General features: G+C 46.4%; 1 protein-coding gene across 2 annotated transcripts in view; it reads right to left on the bottom strand.

Annotated features, from left to right (window-relative positions):
* Nucleotides 1–20,352, bottom strand: part of CUNH1orf21 (chromosome unknown C1orf21 homolog) — a 105,293-nt gene extending 84,941 nt beyond the window's left edge. Inside the window, exon 1 of one of the 2 annotated variants that reach the window (XM_041479518.1) lies at nucleotides 20,270–20,352. The gene's annotated coding sequence lies outside the window, so the exon portion shown is untranslated. Of the gene's footprint in view, nucleotides 1–19,529; nucleotides 19,690–20,269 lie in introns of those variants that run through there. The other variant, XM_041479517.1, reaches the window with a different exon arrangement.
* Between the last annotated feature and the right edge of the window lie 13 nt (nucleotides 20,353–20,365).

Raw genomic sequence — 20,365 nt, 5'->3', positions numbered from 1 at the left:
GGGAGCTGTGACAAGCTCAGAACAATTCTAGGCACAATTCACAAGGCTGCAGATAAGAAAGGAGGAGTTGAACGATTTAAAGCAGTTTGTGGAGGAGGAGGAGGAGAGCTGCATGCAATCTCATTATTACTTCAACTTCTGCAGTGCATGGGAGCAGCATGAGAAAGAATCCCCTGTGCTGGACACTGTAAACATGGAGCAAGGGCAGACTCCCCCAGAAAGCCTGTGATTAAAGCATAAAACACAAGATAAACACTAGCACAAGGTCACACAGAAGACAATTTGCAAGTCCTACTCAAACTAATTTTACTTCTATATACACAAAAAACTCAAATTGGATTTAACAATAAACACTATTATCATCCAGCCCCTATAAAATGCTGCTCATTCCAGCCACCAGGCCAGGTTTTCAGAATATGCTGGGTACCACACAGAAGATGGAGGGTACCACAATTCCCATCTTACATACGTGCAAAGAGACACCTAAACATAATTGCAATGGGTTCCAGATTAAAATAGATCAGCCCTCAGCCTGTGAACACAATGAATCAGCCTCAGCTTAGAAGATGGTGTCCTGGCTGAGGCTGGGAGAGAGTTCATTTTCTCCCTGGTAGCTGGTGCAGTGCTGAGGTTTGGATTCAGCCTGAGAACGCTGTTGATGCTTCAGCTGCTGCTGAGCAGAGCTCGCCCCAAGTCCAGAACTCTGCCAGTGAGGAGCCGCAGCAGAGCTGGGATGGAGCATGGCCAGCAGAGCTGATCCCCCTGGGCACAGGACATTCCACACCAGGGGATGCCATGGCAGGGTGGGACCTGGGGCAGCTGGCCAGGAGGGGCTGGCCAGGCTGGCAGCAGTGGGTGGGTGCTGAGGGACTGCACTGTGAGCACTCATCTGTCTGGACTGTACTCCCTTCTTCAATGATCTCCCTCCTCATTATAATAACAACAATAATAATACTAATAATGTCATTATTGCTTAATTCAAGTATTAAACCGTTCTTATCTCAACCCACATGCATTACCTTTTTCTGATTCTTCTCCCATTCCCCCAAAATCTGTTAAACCAGGCAGATGGTTTCCAGAAGCAGATCCAGTCAGCTGAGGTCTCTGCAGCCAGCCTGTAGCACCAGCTAAAACACTCCATGCTCACAGACTGAACCAAAGCTCAGGACACTGCTGGGCTCCTGACAGGAGCAGTTTTATGGGAAAAGGGGAGTAAGCCTTCTGGGGGGAGTTTTATGGGGAAAAGGGAGATGGAGATAGACCAGGATGAATCTCATACACACAAACTGACAAGGAGAGACACGCCGTGACTGACGCTGTACATAATAAACACAACTGGGAAGAGTCTAGACAAGCTTTCAGTGTGTAAATATTAAATTATATGAAACACGCTGGAGGGACTTGTAGCAACCTCTAATTTTAAGGTTCTACCTGAAATTTAAAAGAAAGGCAGCAATACCCTTCCTGGCTCCTTGCCTAAGCAGATTCTGCTGATTTGCTTAACCAGACAAATCACATAAACCCTGTGGTTTATAAACACCTTTAAAAGTTTACTCTCAGTGAGTAAATTGAGAAAATCTATGGGTCTGGGTTTTTTCCCTGAAGAAAAAGTGGGTGAGGGAGGAAAATCCCCTTTCCCTACATCCTTCCCCTTCATTCTTCTTCATTTTCAGAGTGAGCTACAAAACTGCATTGTGCCCAGCACTGTTACTGTCCTGCCCAATGCTCACAGGATGGATTCTGTTTTCCCTTTGAGAACAACATGAAAATAGTTTCCCACTGCTTTTTTCCCAAACACTTTGCCTAAATTATGAAAAGGCAACGTTAACTGCTCCCTGTGCTCTGTAAACACTTCTCACAAAGCACATCTGAACCACCAATCCTTTATCACCTCTCCAATTTCAGAAATGTGTCATTCCTGCAGTTAAAACTCCTCACATGCTTCTGTAATGGGCAGCAAAACCAGACATCAGTGGTACACTGCATAACCTGCTAAGTAAAGTTAAATTAAAGATTTGGGGGTCTGAAAAGGGGGTTTGATCTTTCACTCAATAAACAAACAAATAAGTAAGTGACCCACAAGATGAATGCAGCTCACCCTGAACATAGGGAAGAGAACTCCAGAGGGATGACCAGGGTTGTACCAAAAAGCCTCACATAAAACCTGAATCCCATGAGAAATTTAGTATTTTAAGCCATTTAATACTTCCCATCTCCTAATCAGAATAGTACTGATTTTCTTTTCAGCCAAAGCACTTCAAACATACAAAAATACTTCAATCACAGCAAGCTTGAGGGCTCAAAGTTACACGTATGCCAAGAGGGTTTGGTGAAAGACAACCAAAAGCACCAGCAAAGACTTTTGGTCCAGTAGTGAGGTGCCCAGCTTGCCACAAGTACTTCCATGGCCCATACTGGGCCAAAAGCAGCATTGTGTGTTTATTTTATCAACAGCAAATTCACTTATCTTAAATATGCCTGACATCACCATTGCTCCACATCAGATGCCATTCTCCAGCTCTGTCTCCTCCTCTCCTCCAGGCTTCCAGTAAAATTAGACCTTGCATTAAACTTCCAGTAAAATAATTACAGTTGGCAGGTATTTTTCAACACTGATTTGGAAGCCAAGAAACCAAAGCAAAACAAAACAACATCAAGTCAAGCATTACTCAACTTCCCTCAGAAACAGCTTGTTCTGTAGATCAAATACTGTCACTGGCAGATGGTTTTGCTCTCCATTATTTCATGTGCTCTATGAACTTCACAAAAGCATTGGCTGTATACCTTACAAAATTTCCCTATGATAAAATAGGGGAAAATGTCTCAAGGCCTCCAAAACAAAAAATGATGACAGAGAGAAAAAGTCCTCCTCAAATGCAGTGGACATTTTTATTGCGGAGAAACAATGAAAGGAAAAAGGAAAGCAAGAAGGAGCTAGAATCCTTCACAAGATTTCTAAGCAGCATGCATCACCACCATCACTTTCTTCTGCATGCAGATGATATGCTAACAAGCCCTTTAGATAATTTAGTCCATATATATGCTGTGTAGGTGTTTGCTAAAACACTAATGCCAGCATCCAGTCACTACAACAGGTGTGCCTTCTACTTTATTCCATTAAAAATTGTTAGAAGTCACAGAAAAATATGACAAGAAAGAGAACCCCATTTTCAGAAGTATTTTAACTCAGTTCACCTCCACTTATTTTTCACCAGCAGCAAGGCTGTCGTTAGAGCTGTTTCCTCCTGGCATTGCTAACTCAGCAGTCCCTTGATTCCCACACTTTATCATTCCCCTTTCCTGTTTTTGTACTCACTGCTGCCTTTTGAGGATGCTGAGCAGGGGCAGGATGAAAAATTGAGACGAGAGCCCTCAGCTTTCTGAACAGCAACCTCAGGAAGCAAAGCATTTAACAAACACACTGGAATGCTGATCTTTAATCTTCAGGTCATTTAGCCAAAAACATGATGTACAGAAAGGAAAAAGTGATGTTCTAACAATCCCTGAGGTTTTCAAAACAACAATTCTGTCCATTCAGAGAATCATACCTAGCACCTTTTCCTCTGTCTATACCTACCACTTCTGTCTCATTCCACACTCTTTAAAAATTCAGGATGTTTAACAAAAAGTGAACCAGGTCTGACTGCAAACATCTTGTTTTGCCAGGATAACTCTCAAAATTGCCTAAGGGCTTGAGACACTCAGATGCTTTAACTACTAATTGAACAGGACACTGCATTTTCTATAGCTCTGAGATGGCTCTGAGACCTTTGTCAGTGGGTTTTTTCCCCCCCACACAAATACATAGCGAAGAGGATGGATCATTCTGGAGATGAGTCACTACTGAAACAACAGAATAAACTCCTGTGAAATGCTGCGAGGTTTCTGCTTAACATTCTCTAGCTCCTTTCTGGGATAATTTGGCAAGGTTCTGGCAAACGCTCCTCCCACAGAAATCAAGCAGCGAATCTGTCAGTGAAATTAATCTAGAAGTGCTTAATATTAATTTCAGTCTCCACTTACCTTCTCCTGCTGCTTCAAGTCTGCTTCCTCACAAAGCTGACAAAGGAGAATGAAAGTCACCGGGAGCAGGGTGGCTGCTGACACCAAACCCACAGCCAGGACAGATTTCCACTCCTCCAGACAAAGCCCCAGCACGTTTGCTACTGCCGGAATATGTACAATGCTACAATGTGGTTTAGATTGGCTTCCACTTGTAACAAGTTCAGCAGGAACATCTTTTGGCTAAAGCCAATTAACACATTGTAAAATAGTGGGGGAGTGAAAGGCAGGGGTAAGCGAGGCTTTGGTGCCAAGCAGTCAGCAGAAACCCGGACCCAAACCCAGAGCTTCCTGCTGCCATGGTCTGCGTGCACGACATCCACCCGCCCTCCCGAAATCCCGACAGACCTGTACACCCTCCCTGGGCACAGGCACGGCAGTAATTACTGCCACCCAATCCAATCTGCACACAGATCGCTAATTAACTCAGAACACGCAAAAGGTACCCACCCCTGAATCACAGGTGATGTCCCTGTCTGTCACCAGCGCTAATCTCAGGGTCATCAGGGGACACTGGCGCTTACCTGGACAGCTGCCCGATGCTGCAATCTGCCCCATTGTCCCTGCACGTGTCCTGCTACTTATTCATCCCTATTACCTTCTTATTTATCCCTGTTACTTTCTTATTTATCCTTATTACCTCCGGGATCTGCACGGCTCCCTGACAGGAGGGGGCAGCTGGGGGGGTCAGGCTCTGCTCCCAGGAACACGCATGGGACAAGAGGGAATAGCCTCAACCTGTGCCAGGGAAGGTTTAGATTGGGCATACTGGATTGAACATCAGGGAAAATGTCTTCATTCAAAGGGCAGTCAGGCCCTGGAACAGGCTGCCCAGGGCAGGGATGGAGTCACCATCCCTGGGGGCATTCACAAGACACGCAGATGTGGCACTTGGGGACATGGGATAGTGCTGGGGGAACAGCAGGACTTGATATTTTTAAACTTTAATGACTCTAAAATTGTACTTAAAAGCTACAATATAGATTATTATTATCATTTTTACAAATATGCCTTCAGTTATGGACACTTGCACCTTTTATTAGAGTTCCTTTGGAGGAACAGGTGCATTCCTACCATCCCTGCTCCCACATCTGCACAGAAGCACTTCAGGAGACTGGACGTGGCAAACCCTTTGTTCTTAGAGTCACTGCCCAATCACTTCAGTCATTTTATACTGGAATCTGATGCAGAATAGAATAAACTGCTTATTTACCATACAAATTATAGTAGGACTAAAAACATTCTGATTGGCTGTGCATAGTTGAGTAGGCAGAAAAGATGAGGAAAAATGCAATCTTAAAAAAAAGTGACCAACTCTGAAAGTAAATTAATTTTTCTACTGGCTTCAAAGAGACTAAATTAAGGGAGTTTCACCAAAACAAATCATTAAGTCTATAAACATGAAAGTGAGTTTTGTCACTAGCAAACATTTGTACACCACAGACACTGAGTAACAGCACACAAGGAACAAGTGCACTCACAGTGTGCTCAAAATTCACCACTTTGATTGAACTGTCAGTCCCTCAAGAGATGATAATCCATCATTCCTCAGAGACTGCAGGAATACAAGCACTTCCTTCAGCACTCGAAGGAGAGGAAAACGAGAAAACAATGTAAAACAAATTAAAGACAGGCAACCTCCCCCCCAAACCCAACAGAACAGTTGCTCCTTTTTGTGAATGCACTTTACACCTTCATTCCCCTGTGCTGAGCAGAGCTGGTTGGCATTTTTACATCATTTCACAGACAGGAAAGCAAAGGGCAAGTAGCACAGCAGAGGCAAAAGAAACTTCCACCTTTCCATCCCTCTGCTCCTATATCCATGGAAGAAACAGGCCTTTTTAATTTTCAAATTTCAGGGCAAACTTGCATTATATTCCTTTGCTTTTCCCAACTGTTGTTATCCCAAAAAGCTCAGCTGGGGATGTATAGAAACAAAGAAAGAAGCAATTCCTTCTTTAGGAAGCCTTCAGTGGAATCCCCCAATCCCCCAGCCATCCTACACAGACCCCACAAGCTCACCCCAAGACTTTAAAGGTGAGTTGACAATCCAGTTATTCCCAACAACTACATCCAGTCTATGAAATCCATTTCACCCTGCACCCAAGGGAAACCAAAAGCAGATACATGGGAGATGGTGTAGAATACAAAAAACCATCATGTAGTAACCATCACTCCCTCCTACCCCAACCCAAGTACAGGGGCAACTCTTCTCTCCTCAAAGAGTAACTAAAGTTGTAGGAAGTGCAAAGCAGCAAGTCAGCATGGACTGACCATCACAGCTGTCGGGCTCTCCTGTCCATTTCCTGTTCCTTCCCTCTTCCACACCTTGTGAGCTTTGGAAAACCATCCTCCTTGCTGAAAGGCACGACTACACTTCCCAGAACAACACCTGATCTCATCTGGTGTTTCCCTGCCCCAACATAACACAACTGGTAACGTGGCGAGGGGAAATTTAAGAAGAGGAAATGGGAAATGGTGCCAGTGCTGGAGAGAGGAAACTCCGTAAGAACAGCTTTTTGACTTGGAAGCAAAACTAACCAAAGAATTTCTTAAGAGCTTTATAGAAACACCTTAAAATTTTAAGCCAATAAAGAAGACCCCCATGGAACAACTTTTTGTTGCCTTAGACATTGCAGATAGCACGCACATGAGGCTCCCTGCCCAAAACCAGCACCGGAGCTCTCTGTCCTGGACACGAGGCCCTGCTGCACCCGCTCTGTGCCTTCCCTCCATTACCTCTGCTGACAAGCCAGCTCTTGTTCCCTGGTGTCCTGCCAGGACCTCTCCTGTCAAACATCCCGTGCGCCAGCACAAGTGGCAACATGAAACTGCACGAAAATTGGTGCTGCTCTGGCTTTTGCAGGTCACTGCAACACCACACAGCACGGGGAGGGGGGAAATAAAACAGAAACACCAACAAGCCTCATCTACAGAGCAGGGCCTTTAACCAGGCAAAGCTACTGGAATCACAAAGCACTGTATTCCAACAGTGCTAGCGCTCCCTCTTTCCCAACAGTGTGCCCACAATGAGACTGATTTCTTCTATCAACCCCATCCCAAGTTTAACAAGTGAAGTCTCATCCATTAAATTTCACCTGTACCCTCACTTCTCCCCTAAAAAACACACACTCAATTAGCTGCATTTAAGGTACCACAGAAAAATGGATTTTAACCAGAGTTCCTTTTTCTTCCTGTTGCTTTGCCTTTTACTTACTTATCTGCTTGTCTGTCTTGCAATCAAATCCCAGAATACAAACCAGCACCACTGAGAATCAGGGAACTAACACAAGTGGTGATTATTTTGCTGTAACACCAGTTATCTAAGTGATTTGTGGTAGAAAGAGAGAAGGTTTAGGGAACAAACAAGGGGTGCAGCCAGAGATCAAAAGAAATACTGCTCCTAAGTGGAATATTAACATTTCCCTGTGGAAGAGATGACAGGAAGATCAGTAAAGCACATTAAGCAGAATCACTGCAGTTCACAACTGGAATATTTTCAAGCTTTTTGGCTGATCTTTAGTATTTCAGAATTGAAGAAAAACCCTGACTGAATCTTTCCTCTTCTGCCTTGCCCATACCTAGTGGTGCTGTTCAGCATGATCCAAGTGATAAATTTTCTGTCTGGATCCAGCCCAACTCTATGTCACCCATTACAAGAGAAGGGTGCACAATGAAGAAAAACAGCACAAAGCCATGGCAGCCCACAGAAATCAGCTCTGGCCCTGAGCACTCACTCAGAAAGTTTTTATTCATAACACACGCCGTATGAAGGATGGGACAAAGAAGCATTTAATAATTTCTGCCCCTGACCACACACCTTGAGACAGCAATGCAAAGCACACGTGTGACCTGTTGAATTTCCATTCCAACACCAAGTGCCTCCTTCTGGTTTTGCTAGGCCGTGCCTCAGTTCCTCCTGCTCACGTTTCCAGCCTCATGCCATCAGCTGTTTAGCTCTTCACATTCATCTCAGCGCTCCACCTTGCCACCTCCTTGTTCATTACATGTATGAGCATTACACTCCCACTCTCCATGTCATTTTTCTGGTTACTGACACCAGCTCTGGATGGTGACAACCCAAACACAACATGCTCAGGCTCTGCCTTTACCCCAAAATGAAGACTCACACAAAATGAAATACCCAAGGCCAAGCTGGATGAGGCTTGGAGCAGCCTGGTCTAGTGGAAGGTGTCCCTGCCATTCCAAGGACTGGAATGATATAACCTTCAAGGCGCCTTCCAACCCAGGCCATGCTATGAGCATCTGTGAAACCTCCTTTGCTGGGCATCATGGTGGCCAACCATTACTCTGAACTTCTTCCTAGATTTAATTTCCTTCATTTTCTTCCTTAATTTTTAATGCATGCTAATCCCAAGGTACCTAAAGACTCCAGTCTGTATGAGGTAGGTAGGGACTGCAGAAAGGTGGTGGGAGCTGAAGCTGGGGGACAACCAAACACCAGATACGCAGGGGAGCCATACACCTTCTAAGAGGGCAACCAGAAAGACATGTGCTGAACCTCATCTATACAAATTTTCCTATTTGTAAACAAATTAACATAGCCACAATATATGACTGTACTTCTGTCTTCCGTGGCCAATGAGTCAGAATTGCTGTTTACAGTTATTAGCAATGCAACCCTGCATCCATCAGCACTGCCTTCGCCCTGCGGAGGAAGGGGAAGCTTCAAAAAACATCAGGAAATAGGCACGCACACCCCAGCCCCAGGACTGCACTCTGAGCATTAGTACTTGTCATACACAGCAAGAGGAAACACTCTCTGTCATAATTCTGAACTTTAAAATAGTATTTGACAAGCAAATCTCTTATGAGAACAGAATTAAGATACTGAGGTTCAAGCTGATCAAATGATTTTGAAAAATAATCCAGATTTCACTCTGAATTAAAAAAAAAAAACAAACAAAAACACTTCAAAAGCAAGAAAAAGAACCAGTTTTTATTTTTGTGATAGCAAAGCACAGAACAAGCTCAGAGCCTTACCACAAAGACACTGTTGTGGCTGCGGAGAGACTGGCTGGGCAACTCCCATCACAGCAGCTCCACAGTTCCCTGGGAAAAAGAGCTGTTGTCTCACAGTTCCCATCCCAGTACACCATTCCCTACCCCATGTCATTTTTTTCCTATTCCAGCAATATCTGGAAGTACATACATTTTCTCCTCCTTATCACAGGCTTTGAAGCTGTTTTAACAGTGCATGCTTGTTCTCTTTTTCCCCTAGTATTCCCTAAAACAAAGCAGCAAACAGGAGAGAAACCAGAGGAACTGCCACAGACAGATGGACACAGCATTCCTACATTTCCAGGTAATCACAAACAACTGAAGGTCTAAGGCACTGCCCCTGAGCCACTGTAATTTCCATCAGTTTTCAACTTAGTCCTAGAGCACCTCAAATCCTTCAACTACTCAACCTGGTGGCTAATGACCAGGTGGGGATGAGGAACAGGAGACTGGAGACAGCTTCCAACCCTCACCACCAACAGGCATACTCTGCCTTAAGGGCCAAAGTCACTCCCATCTTCTGCTTTCCATCACTCCTCTGACATTTAAATCAAGGCCCAAAACCAGTCCTGCAGTTTGATGATACTGAAAAGTCCCTGCACTCCTCCAGTGCTGGGGTTCTTCTCCCTCAACACTGGTCAGCACAGTCAGCACCACAGTTTAGTCTCTACTTGGACAAAACCTTATGGATATGGATCAATATGGATGGATGGATATGGATACAGCTCACAGAGTTTGATTTCACCAGCACTGAAGCAGCAGGCTGAAGCTCACATGCTACTTTCATTTTTGCACCCAGTCACACTTATTTTGAAAGCAATAAAACCATTTCAGCACAAAAATTCTGGCATCTTCATGACATGTCAGGGGAGATGGTAGCAGGTAAGGAATGGAAAATTTTAGACAAGGAAAAGAAGAATGGGAAATTGAACACTTAAGAAAGCAGAGAGGTCACCAATTTACCAATTAAAAGAATCCATCAGCAAACCAGACAGTGCCATCCACCAGGCAGCAACCATGAAACAGAAATCCAGAAGTCTTCAGAGCTGCCTCCACTCTTACTTGCAGCTTTATTCCTGAGGATATTCAGTCACAACCAAGATCAAAAGCAGAGCTGACCCCACATGCTAGGAAAGCTTTTGGGGGATAATTTCCTTATCCCTGTGGCATGTTTAATTCACCTGGGATCTTCCCTCCCACCTCTGCCTCTGACCAGGACAGCAACAAAACTTGCCTCCTGCTTGGCCAGAGACACCTCTGGAAGCAGCTGACACTGTGACTTTTCAAAGCACAGGATGATGCAAAAATGCTCCAGAAAAAGAGTTGTTTCTTCTGCATTTGGCTTAGGGCATAAAACATACAGGAACACAACAATGATCCTGGTTATTTACATTCCACTAAAGAGATAAGGGCTGTGACGAGGAGCAAGTGGGTTCTTCATGTGCTTTCCCAGGATAGCAGCAGCTCTTGGGAGAACAGGGTGGAAGAGAAGAGAGGAGGCATTGCCATCAGTCTCCACCACAGCCAGATCATTCCTGCACCTGAAATGAAGTGGTTCATTTCAAAATCAGGTCTTTAGACTGGTGGGGGTTCGCACCTTGGGTCTTCTTTTGGAGGGCAGGCAGGAGGGAAAAGGCAGCACTAAAACAGCTACTTGTCTTACTCATCACAACAGGAGTGAAGAAATCTGTCCTCAGCCACTGAAGGCATTATAAACCCCAGAAAAACAGGAGCCCTAAACATGGTACACCTAATGAACCCCTTCAGTGGGACCTCAGGTTTACTAACAAGGTTGAGGAGAACAAGAAACGCTCAGCCTTGTGAAGCTGCATTTAGCTGTACACTTATTTGGGGATTTTTTACAAGCATAATGGAAAATTATGCACTCGACTCTTCTCACAGTTGCCGTGGGATTCCGGGGACCTAATTTCCCTAAGACTATGAAAATCCCAGGCTTTGCTATGTAATGTTTGTTTGCCTTTACACTTCAATGTTAGTCTCTGAGCCTTCTTTCATCCACAGCAAATGCTTGGGTGCTGCAACTGAAATAGTTTGAAAACCAGTGATTGAGAGAAAACGGGCTGGAGCTTCTTAGATGTCTGGGGACTGGATGATAGTCCTGTGCTGCTGCCCAACCAGTTCTGCCTACAAAGGAAAGCCAGGCAGAGCCTGGAAGGGTTTGGACCAATTTTTCCCCAAGCAGCAACACCACTATGTGCTGATTCTGTCACATTTGCTATTGCTTCAACCTCAGCACCTTTAGAAGGCCAAAGCCCCGAGGCTTCGCCCAGCCAGTCCTCCCTGGAGGACAACACTCAGGGCAGGAACGCCATCCCAGTCCCACATCTGCAGGGGGACAGCACTCAGGGCAGGAACGCCATCCCAGTCCCACATCTGCAGGACAGCACTCAGGGCAGGAACGCCATCCCAGTCCCACATCTGCAGGACAGCACTCAGGGCCTGGCTGGCGCTGGACACGGGCAGGAAGGGCGATGGTCCCGCTCCCACCCTGGCAGCGGCTGGGCGGGAGGGAGCCGGAGGGAGCCGGGGCACAGCCCTAACTCCAGCTAAGCTGGGCGGCTGAATCAGCGCGGGTGGACAGCGATTTACTGCTGACACAGAGCTGCCATAAATCACCACCTTTCTGGAGCAAGCAGGAAGTTGCAGGGGTGACTTAGTCATCCTCCATCCTGACGCCATTCCAGGAGCAGAGCCACATACGTCCCCCGGCTTTGGGCTGTGCCCGTGGCCCAAAAATAGCTTTTAAGCCAAATCTTGCAGTCATCATTCAAAGCTGAAACCCTTTTATTTACACTCAGCAAGAACTCATGTATGTTTTTGACAATGCTGAGAGTAACCAGTGCTTAAATTATTTGCTTAGCAAAGGAGTCTATTTAACAACAAGTTACACCAAGTATGCAATGTTTTTTGACCCACATAGAAGCTAATAATTTGCATTTTATGGAACCACTTTGCATAGACAACCCATCCTAATGGCCACAGCTTACTGTACAAGAATTAATAATTGAAAAGCAACTCGTCAGCACTGTTATTTGCGTTACAGGTAACTCGCAAACCTCATTACACTGTCGCATTAAATTTCCAATGACCTTCTGGAAAGCTGCTCACCATGAGAGTCTTTTTTTAAGGCATGATCTCTCAGAATGCCAAGCAATTGCAGACAAAGTATGTGACAGCTACCCAGAGTCTGTGGGAAAGGCCAGGCAAAACACCCTGTCAGAAATCTATCAGCCTGATCCCCCTTTGGATGAAGAAGTGACTTTGACTTCATGAATCCCCCCTCTCTCCAGCCAGTCACTTGACCACGCTTCTCTCACAAATTTCTGCCTTAATGCCAGATTAATCCTTACTTCATCCAGTCCCCAGACATCTAAGAAGCTCCAGCTCTTTTTCTCTCAAATCATTGGTTTTCAAATTATTTCAGTTGCAGCACCCAAGCATTTGCTGTGGATGAAAGAAGGCTCAGAGACTAACATTGAAGTGTAAAGGCAAACAAACATTACATAGCAAAGCCTGGGATTTTCATAGTCTTAGGGAAATTAGGTCCCCTGAATCCCACGGCAACTGTGAGAAGAGTCGAGTGCATAATTTTCCATTATGCTTGTAAAAAATCCCCAAATAAGTGTACAGCTAAATGCAGCTTCACAAGGCTGAGCGTTTCTTGTTCTCCTCAACGTTGCTACTAAGCCTGACATCCCTTATTCCACGTTTTAAGGTCTGATTTTTCAGAACACAGCACAGAACGGTAGCTACAGGAGAAGCCAGCTCAGAGCCCTGTTGCTGGGGAAGGGCAGCAGAGCAGCCCCACATTTGGAGCTGCTCACCCACCGTCCTGTCCCGCTGACAGAGCCTCTCTGCGCTGGCATCACAGCCACTCCTCGCTGTGACGTCTTTGCTCAGGGCTGTGCCCTGTGCAATCTGCTCCAGAACATGCTCACTGACTCCTGCCATCCCCAAAGCTCCTCTGGCATGTTTCTGTGGACTGAAGCAGAAGATTTGGAGCAGCCAGGGGCTGATTTATCTCTGCGTGAACGCCTGCGGGTGTAGTTTGCGCAGCTCTCCCAAACAAAACATTTTCACTGCCATAGCAAAGGCCAACTTGCCCAAATCCAATTTGTTTGGTACTTAATTAGCATCTCTGCTGCAATGCTGGAGACAAAAGAAAGAAGCACTCCCCTCCTCCCATGAGCACCAGGACTTCTTAATCTCAAAGATACACCTTATCCAACAACCAGAGCAGAAAGAATACAGCTCCCTCTTACTATTAAACAGAGATCATCTCAGGAGCTTGTTCATCACGAGGTTTGGATTTTAATTTCAGCAGCCCTGGCTGATAGACTCCCACACCTAAAAACTAGGGAGTAATTTAAAAACATACATCATAAGAAAAAACAATTATATCCATTAGGCCTTCGAGTGGTAAAAAGAATAGAGATGGGATTAGAAAACCCTGGCTGGTTTTCCTTTCACCCACCAATCAAGCAATTCCCTGAAGTACTCACAGGAGTTTCTCCTCTCCACATTTCTGTGGCAGATGAAGGGTAGAGCCAGATCTGCTCCCCTGGATTCAGTCTGCCTATTCAGCAGCTTCAGATTCCTGCAAAAAGAAAGGCTCAGAAGGGACAGCTGAGCCCCTGGGCATCCATCAGACCACAACTCCTGCACGCACAGAGGAGGCACGGCTGCACTGGGAGCAGAGGAGCAGCAGCCTGTCCTTCAGCATCACATGGCTGGCCACGCTCAGCAGCCCAAACCACAGGCTGAAACAGCCCAGCCCAGGCCCTGGAGCCAGGCACAGCCATCGCTAACAAAAGAGCAGCTCCTGCACTCTCTGTCAGTGCATTTACTGCAGTCAGCCTGCCAGTGCATTACTGCACGTCAGCTGTGCTCCCTTCAGGATGCAGCTGGGGAGAGCAGGCCTGTGGATGAAATGAAGCAGCAGGATCCAAAGTGGATATTGCCAGAACAGAGAAACATCTTAGTCATCGCTCAACGTTGAAGCAGAATGGGCTTACAGCCCATTACCAGCCCTTAGAAAGACAGCATTTGTTTTGGTTTACCAGCCGATTCTTCCCTCAGACTGTTTTCCACTGGAGAAGTGCAAGTGTCTGCTACTCAGAGCTTTACTGAATAGCAATTTAAAAGGAATTCTCCAAACACAAAGGTGAAATTCAGCAAGCCTGGCTCCCCAGGAACAGCACACCAACATCATGAACATGCACAGGGCATGGAAAATGCTGCTGCCACTGCAAGAAAGGGAACACGAGCAACACGCTCCTTCCTCCATGTCTTCCTGCAAAAACAACCTCCCTGTCCAATATCCAAAATTGCACAGGCTCCACAAATCTAATTAGCCATGACTCCAAAACGCAGAGCTCTGTCTGTCTAAATGCACAAACATTAAAGTTGTTTTGCTTTTATTAATAAAATCTTGGGACAGGATGAGATAAAAATCCTAAGGAGGAAAGTCTAAGAGGTAAGTACCTCCCCCTCCCCAAGTAAAGAGCTGACTTTGTGTGACTAAACTGGGCAACCTAGATGAACTTTTCCTTGTTTATTATAAAAGCACAAGTTCACCAAGGTCCTTTTATGTCCTGATGTATGAAATTATTCCAGCTACATATAATTTCACAGAGCCAAAGGGGTGAGGCTATGGTATTTATAGATACATTCAGGGCTAGAATTTTGGTTAGCAGCAACATTTTTATGGCCTCAACACCTAACATACTTTTGGGAAAATGCCCACCTGTATATATAGATCCTGGGAATTCTTCCCTATTAAATACATACTTCAAGTGAACTTGCTCTTTATCTTTTCCCAAACTTGACAGATAAAGCCTGTGCTTTTCTCTTAGAGATAGAGAGACAGAAGGAGAAGAAACGGAGGCCACTTTCATAGCAAGAGGAAGGCCTCTAAGCCCACCCTGATGCTTCCAGAACATGTTCACTAGTTTGTTTTTTTATTCTCCAAAACAGGGCCTCAGATTTCCTAAGCAAATACCACACACTAAGACATGAATCTCTGTAAACAACTCAAAACACAGAGACAGACAGGGCTCCACCAAAAAAAGAGGAAGAACCGTTTTCTCTCATTCAGGTAACAAATTAGGAACTCACAATGGTTTAAAAACCTGTTTCTCCAAACTTCTAACCCAGAACCCTGCCTTGAAGTCTGCTCAGGACTGGATCAATACTGCAGGTGAATCACTTGGCACTGGCATCTCTTCACTCCAGAATTACCTTCCTCTGAAGCAAGCAACAGCAGACATGCAGGCAAGGGATGCTATTGGATTAACACTGCTCCAGAGATGTTATCCATATCCATATCCTGTTGTTGTGTATAGCATCATTATATAAGCATCTCTATTTTTGAAACAAAACGTTTGCCTGGTCAGTCTCTACTATTATCCCACCCGTAAACCATCAGGCTGAAATTCCACCCACTTTAATCATAAGTTTACAGGCTTTAGGGTGGAAAAGTAGTAGAAATTACAAGATCAAGAACCTCTATTTGCTTTAGAAACATGAAAATTCTACCCATTTTTATCAACAGGATTTCAGAAGCCACCACAATAAGGGCACTGCCCAGGCTTCCCAAGGAATGGGCATGGCCCCAAGGCTGCCAGAGCTCCAGGAGAGTTTGAATAATGCTCCCAGGGATGCACAGGGTGGGACTGGTGGGGTATCTCTGCAGGGACAGGGTTGGACTCCGTGATCCTGATGGGTCCCTTCCAGCTCAGGATACCCTTTGTATGATTCTGATAATAAATTACCAACCTTTGAAGAGCTTCTTTTAATAAAGCAAACACAACTTTACCACCAGCATCCAGAAGTCTGTGACCCAGAGGGCTCCTGGAACCCAGACAGACTCCTGAACCACCAGCACAAAAATAAATGCTGTAGGTCAATTCACAGCCAAAGGATCCTGCCTCCCTGCCACACAAAGAAAAAGTGGAATTTAAACCACAACTTTGTTACCACCCATCTATTCTTGAAATTGTTGAGGATGGCATGGTGGAAGCCAACCTATAGAACATTTCAGGGACTGAGTTACTGCTTTTTCTGCCTCATGCAGCACTTACTGGAATCTGTATTACTTAACTTCAAGCTCTTAAATACAACTTTAAAATTCCGTTCTCTGCATTCTTATGCATGCCCTAAAATGTTGCACCAGATCCCTTGCTAAGATTTACTTTGGTAAATCTTCCAACAATGTTGCTGAAGTTGCGCCTTGGCTTGCAGCAACTCTTTTGTCATCTGAGCATTTCTGAGCCAAGACTCACCCCAATCTATGTCAAGGATGCACAGCTGCAGAAATCACTTCTTGTATTTGAACTTTTTTTTGCATGCAGTCACCTAAATATGACAGCCATAATGGTACCTATGCATGAAATGTGACTGCAAACAGGGCTGGGATTATACCTCACTGCAAATATAAAGCAGTTATCCTCACCCACCTTCTAAGATCACTTAGCATCCCCACATACAGTTAATTTCTGTGTGAAAATCTAAAAAGAAATCGATTCTTCTAGAATCCAGATAAAATCATCACAAGGACTTCAAATGGAAAACTGTAAAATGAAAATATAAAATCCTTTTCAAACCAGACAATTATACCAGAAGTTAACCAGCACAGGAGGTTGTGAACACTAATGCCATGAAGTTTCTCAAAACTAATTAAGACATTCTTGTAGAGAAGACAATCCATCAGCAGCTATTAAACACAGTTTAATTCCTCCCTGGAGCTGCCAGCCCAAAGGTCTCCTAGAGTGGTGACTGCTACACGGGTTTACCAGGAGGAGAACTTCACTGTTCCAGTTTTTCTGTGCACCTGGGAGTGGTCCTGTCAGAAGAGCTACCAAGCAAGACAGACCTCTAGTCTGACACAGAGTAACTGCTCTTACTTCATTCACAAGATTGAAGCTGACAAGAGAGCAACCTGTTAATAAATCAGAGCTGAAGTAAACTCATACCAGTAAAAGAAATAGTCTTAACATGACTGACTGCATATCACATTCAACACTGCCTGCTCTGAACATCCTACAACACAGCCTTAATAATATTACCTATTCCCTGAAGTACCTCTTTAGATTCCAGTGTACCCAAAATGTGCTTGTGTACATTTATTGCAAATGTTATACAGCACACAGAGTAGTCAGTAGCACAGTGATAGACATTTGCAAGTGCCTGTGAAATCCCTTTGCAATTACATACCTGCTTATATAGAATTAAACACAGCCAGCAAGGAAATAAATAATAACAATAATAATAAACTCTTTCCAGAGTATTTTTGAGCATGTTTTCAAAATGTAGCCCTGTTCCATCCCCTGCTAGAGGATGGAAAAGCAGCACCCTCCAGGGTCCCTTCCCTTTCCCTGAATGAGGGGAAGATTGGAAGGCTCAGGCTCCACACCAACACAAGGCCTCTGGAAAACCGACTGCAGGAGCTGCTTACTCCTCCTTTCCCCCAAACACTGACACCATCACATCCTGTACTTTCAGAACCAGTTGCCCTCCTGGAGCAGCAGAGCCCAGGGAGCCCAGCTGCAGACGGGGGTCCCAGCGAGGCCTGCACACACCTATGGAGAGGGCCACGCTGACCAACACCTCCCTCTCCTCCCCACGCTCCGGACACTTCCCCACATCCCAGCCTGTCCCTTCCCCTCTCGGCTCCTGTCACCTCCAGCCCGGTGGCGATGCCTGCGCCAGCGTCTGCCCGTGTGCCATCACCTGCTCGCTGAGCAGATTCAGGGAGACAAGCCCTGAGAACCTCTCCTGCAGCAACGCCACCTCCACAACAGCGACAAGAAACAGCCAACTAATAATAATGAGGGGCTGCCAGCTTCAGCAAACGCGGCTGGAATTGTAGTTTTTGTTTAATTCAGGAAGCTTCCAGTTGAGCATCAGTCATCTTGCTTGACCCAGAGCCCGCACAGCACCCCAGGCACCAGTGGCTGTGCACAAAGACTTTCCACGAGGCCTTGGGCTGTCAACTAAATGAAGCCGAAAGTAACTTTGCCATGCGTGCAGGCAGCACCTAAGGCGCTGCAGAAGCTCCTGGAGCACAGGCAATCGATAGTAAGTATATCATAATCCCAAAGAGATTGCTAAAAATTTGTTTAGTACATTACTGTGTCCACTCATTGTGTTTCCATCCAGTATCTACAACACGCCAAGTGCAGCAGGTCTGCCCGATGTAAACAGCTACCCTAATCCACGCTGTTCTATAGATCGTGTTTACCCAAAGCTGAATGATCATTTCAACCTTTGTTAATCTGATTGCATAACAAACCACAGCAGCCTGAAATAACCAAGCTGCTCTCTCCAGCACACATTAGTTGAAATCAGTCATTTCAGCACCCCGCTTCTTCTCAAAAACGAAACAGACCAGCTCAGGGAGAAAGAAGAAAACAAACCAAGCACTTGACCACTGCTTTCGCAGCCACCCACCACACAGATCGCAGCACGCAGGTGCCACGGGCACATTTGCACCTGGAGCAGGCTGTGAGCACAAGGCAAAGCAAAATGTTCTCAAGCCCTGAGCTCCACTGCGCAACTGAAGCACAGGCACAGCTCGGGCGCAGGCTCGCGAGGAAACCATACAGCGTGGATTTCCAAAACATGAAATTGCACGTATATAAACAAAGGCTGTAATTTACATGGCAGATCCTATGAAAGCTTATCTGGCACATGACATCACACCCATAAATTACAACTTAAAGCACCTGTGCCAAACTGCTCCCACCCCAAAATGAACGTGATTAATATCATCTGCTCACCCATGCCCATGCCTCTTGGGAATAAACACACATGAAGTACCTCCCAAGACAGAGTAGTATTTAAAGATTCTTCAGACAATGAGAAGATTTATAATTATTATTGCATTGCATCATCACAAAGCCTTAAACAAATCAAGCTGCCTCATCATATGACACCTAAGATAATACAAGGTTAAACAGCATCAAGCAGTATCGGTTAACTTCACTTGTACCGAAGGGCAAATACCCCCCAGCCCCTGGGCACAGGGATCTTCAGCCTCACAGCTATTATTAAACAGCAAGTCAGACAAGCAAAAGCAAAACACACGGATTTCTTTGAAAAGGCCCAGAACCAGAATTTTTCCACTGAAATCCAACCAACCAGGGCGTAGGGAAAGTGAAGGGCAGGCGAATGGGGAACTGAATAAGGTGAGGGACGTGTTTCAGCATCTCTCAGCTTTAGTTCACTGGTCCATGATCAGCTTGGGAGAAATCAGAGGCGGTATCAGGAGCTAACATTACACTGCCTATCGATCACAGCCAGCTTTCCACAGCACACAACAGAATTTCTCCTCTGGACCGATGACAGCCGAGGAGGTTGCCTTATGGCACAACTGGCAGACAAGACGGGCATCAGCCGACTCTAACGAAAACACGCCCGAATACCTTTGTAAGGCAAAACCAGCCAAGTATCTCTGCTCCAGGCATAAATATCCGCTCCTCCGGGTCCGCAGCTACCCACAAACAATTGGTGATTATCGCGGTGCCCCCACGCTCCGCCCGCGCCGGGCACTGCCCCCGCAGCAGGCCCTGCGCCGGGAGCGGGGCTCTGCCCGCGCCAGCTGGGTCTGGGCCGTCTCCATCGCGCTCTGCCCGCACCGGATTCCCATTTCTGCGCGTTATTACCAATCTGACATCACCCCAGAGCAAGCACAGCCTGACATCTACAGTTAACTCGGTGATGGTGTAAGTGCCGCCCGGCGCACGAACGGCCGGTGTTGCAATACGCCGCCGCCGAACATCGAAAAAGAACGTAAATAGACACAGACACCGACACTCAGCCGCACGTACGGAACCCGCCGGAGCGCGGCTCGCAGGGCTCGCTCCCGCCCCGGCCGTGGAGCCGCAGCCGAGCCCCCGGCCGCGATGGCCCCGGCCCGGGGGCGCTCCGAGCCGCCCACCCGCAGCCATTTCCCCGCCGCGGCCGCGGGTCCGGCGCTCCCGGCGAGCCCGCTCCGCACAAAGCCCGCCGGGCCATGAATAAAACATCGCCCGGAGGCGGCGGCGAGGGGGGTCGGGATACGAGAAATAAGGCAACGGAAAGAGGAGCGGGGGAGCGGCCCCGCGGAGGATGGAGGGGCTCCCCCCGACCCCTGACCCGCGCTGTCCCGGCCCCGGGCGCTCACCTCGGCAGCCGCGCTCCGAGCGGCTCCCCCGGGCCGGAGCGGGCGGCGGGCGCGGGCGGCTGCGGCTCCCGGGCGGTGTGCGGCGGGGAGCGGAGC

The sequence above is a fragment of the Pyrgilauda ruficollis genome, unplaced genomic scaffold (genome assembly GCF_017590135.1).
Source record: "Pyrgilauda ruficollis isolate IOZ18807 unplaced genomic scaffold, ASM1759013v1 scaffold49, whole genome shotgun sequence".
In the NCBI taxonomy this organism is placed as follows: domain Eukaryota; kingdom Metazoa; phylum Chordata; class Aves; order Passeriformes; family Passeridae; genus Pyrgilauda; species Pyrgilauda ruficollis.
The sequence above is the reverse complement of the archived record's forward strand: the minus strand, read 5'-3'. Positions and strand labels throughout refer to the sequence as shown.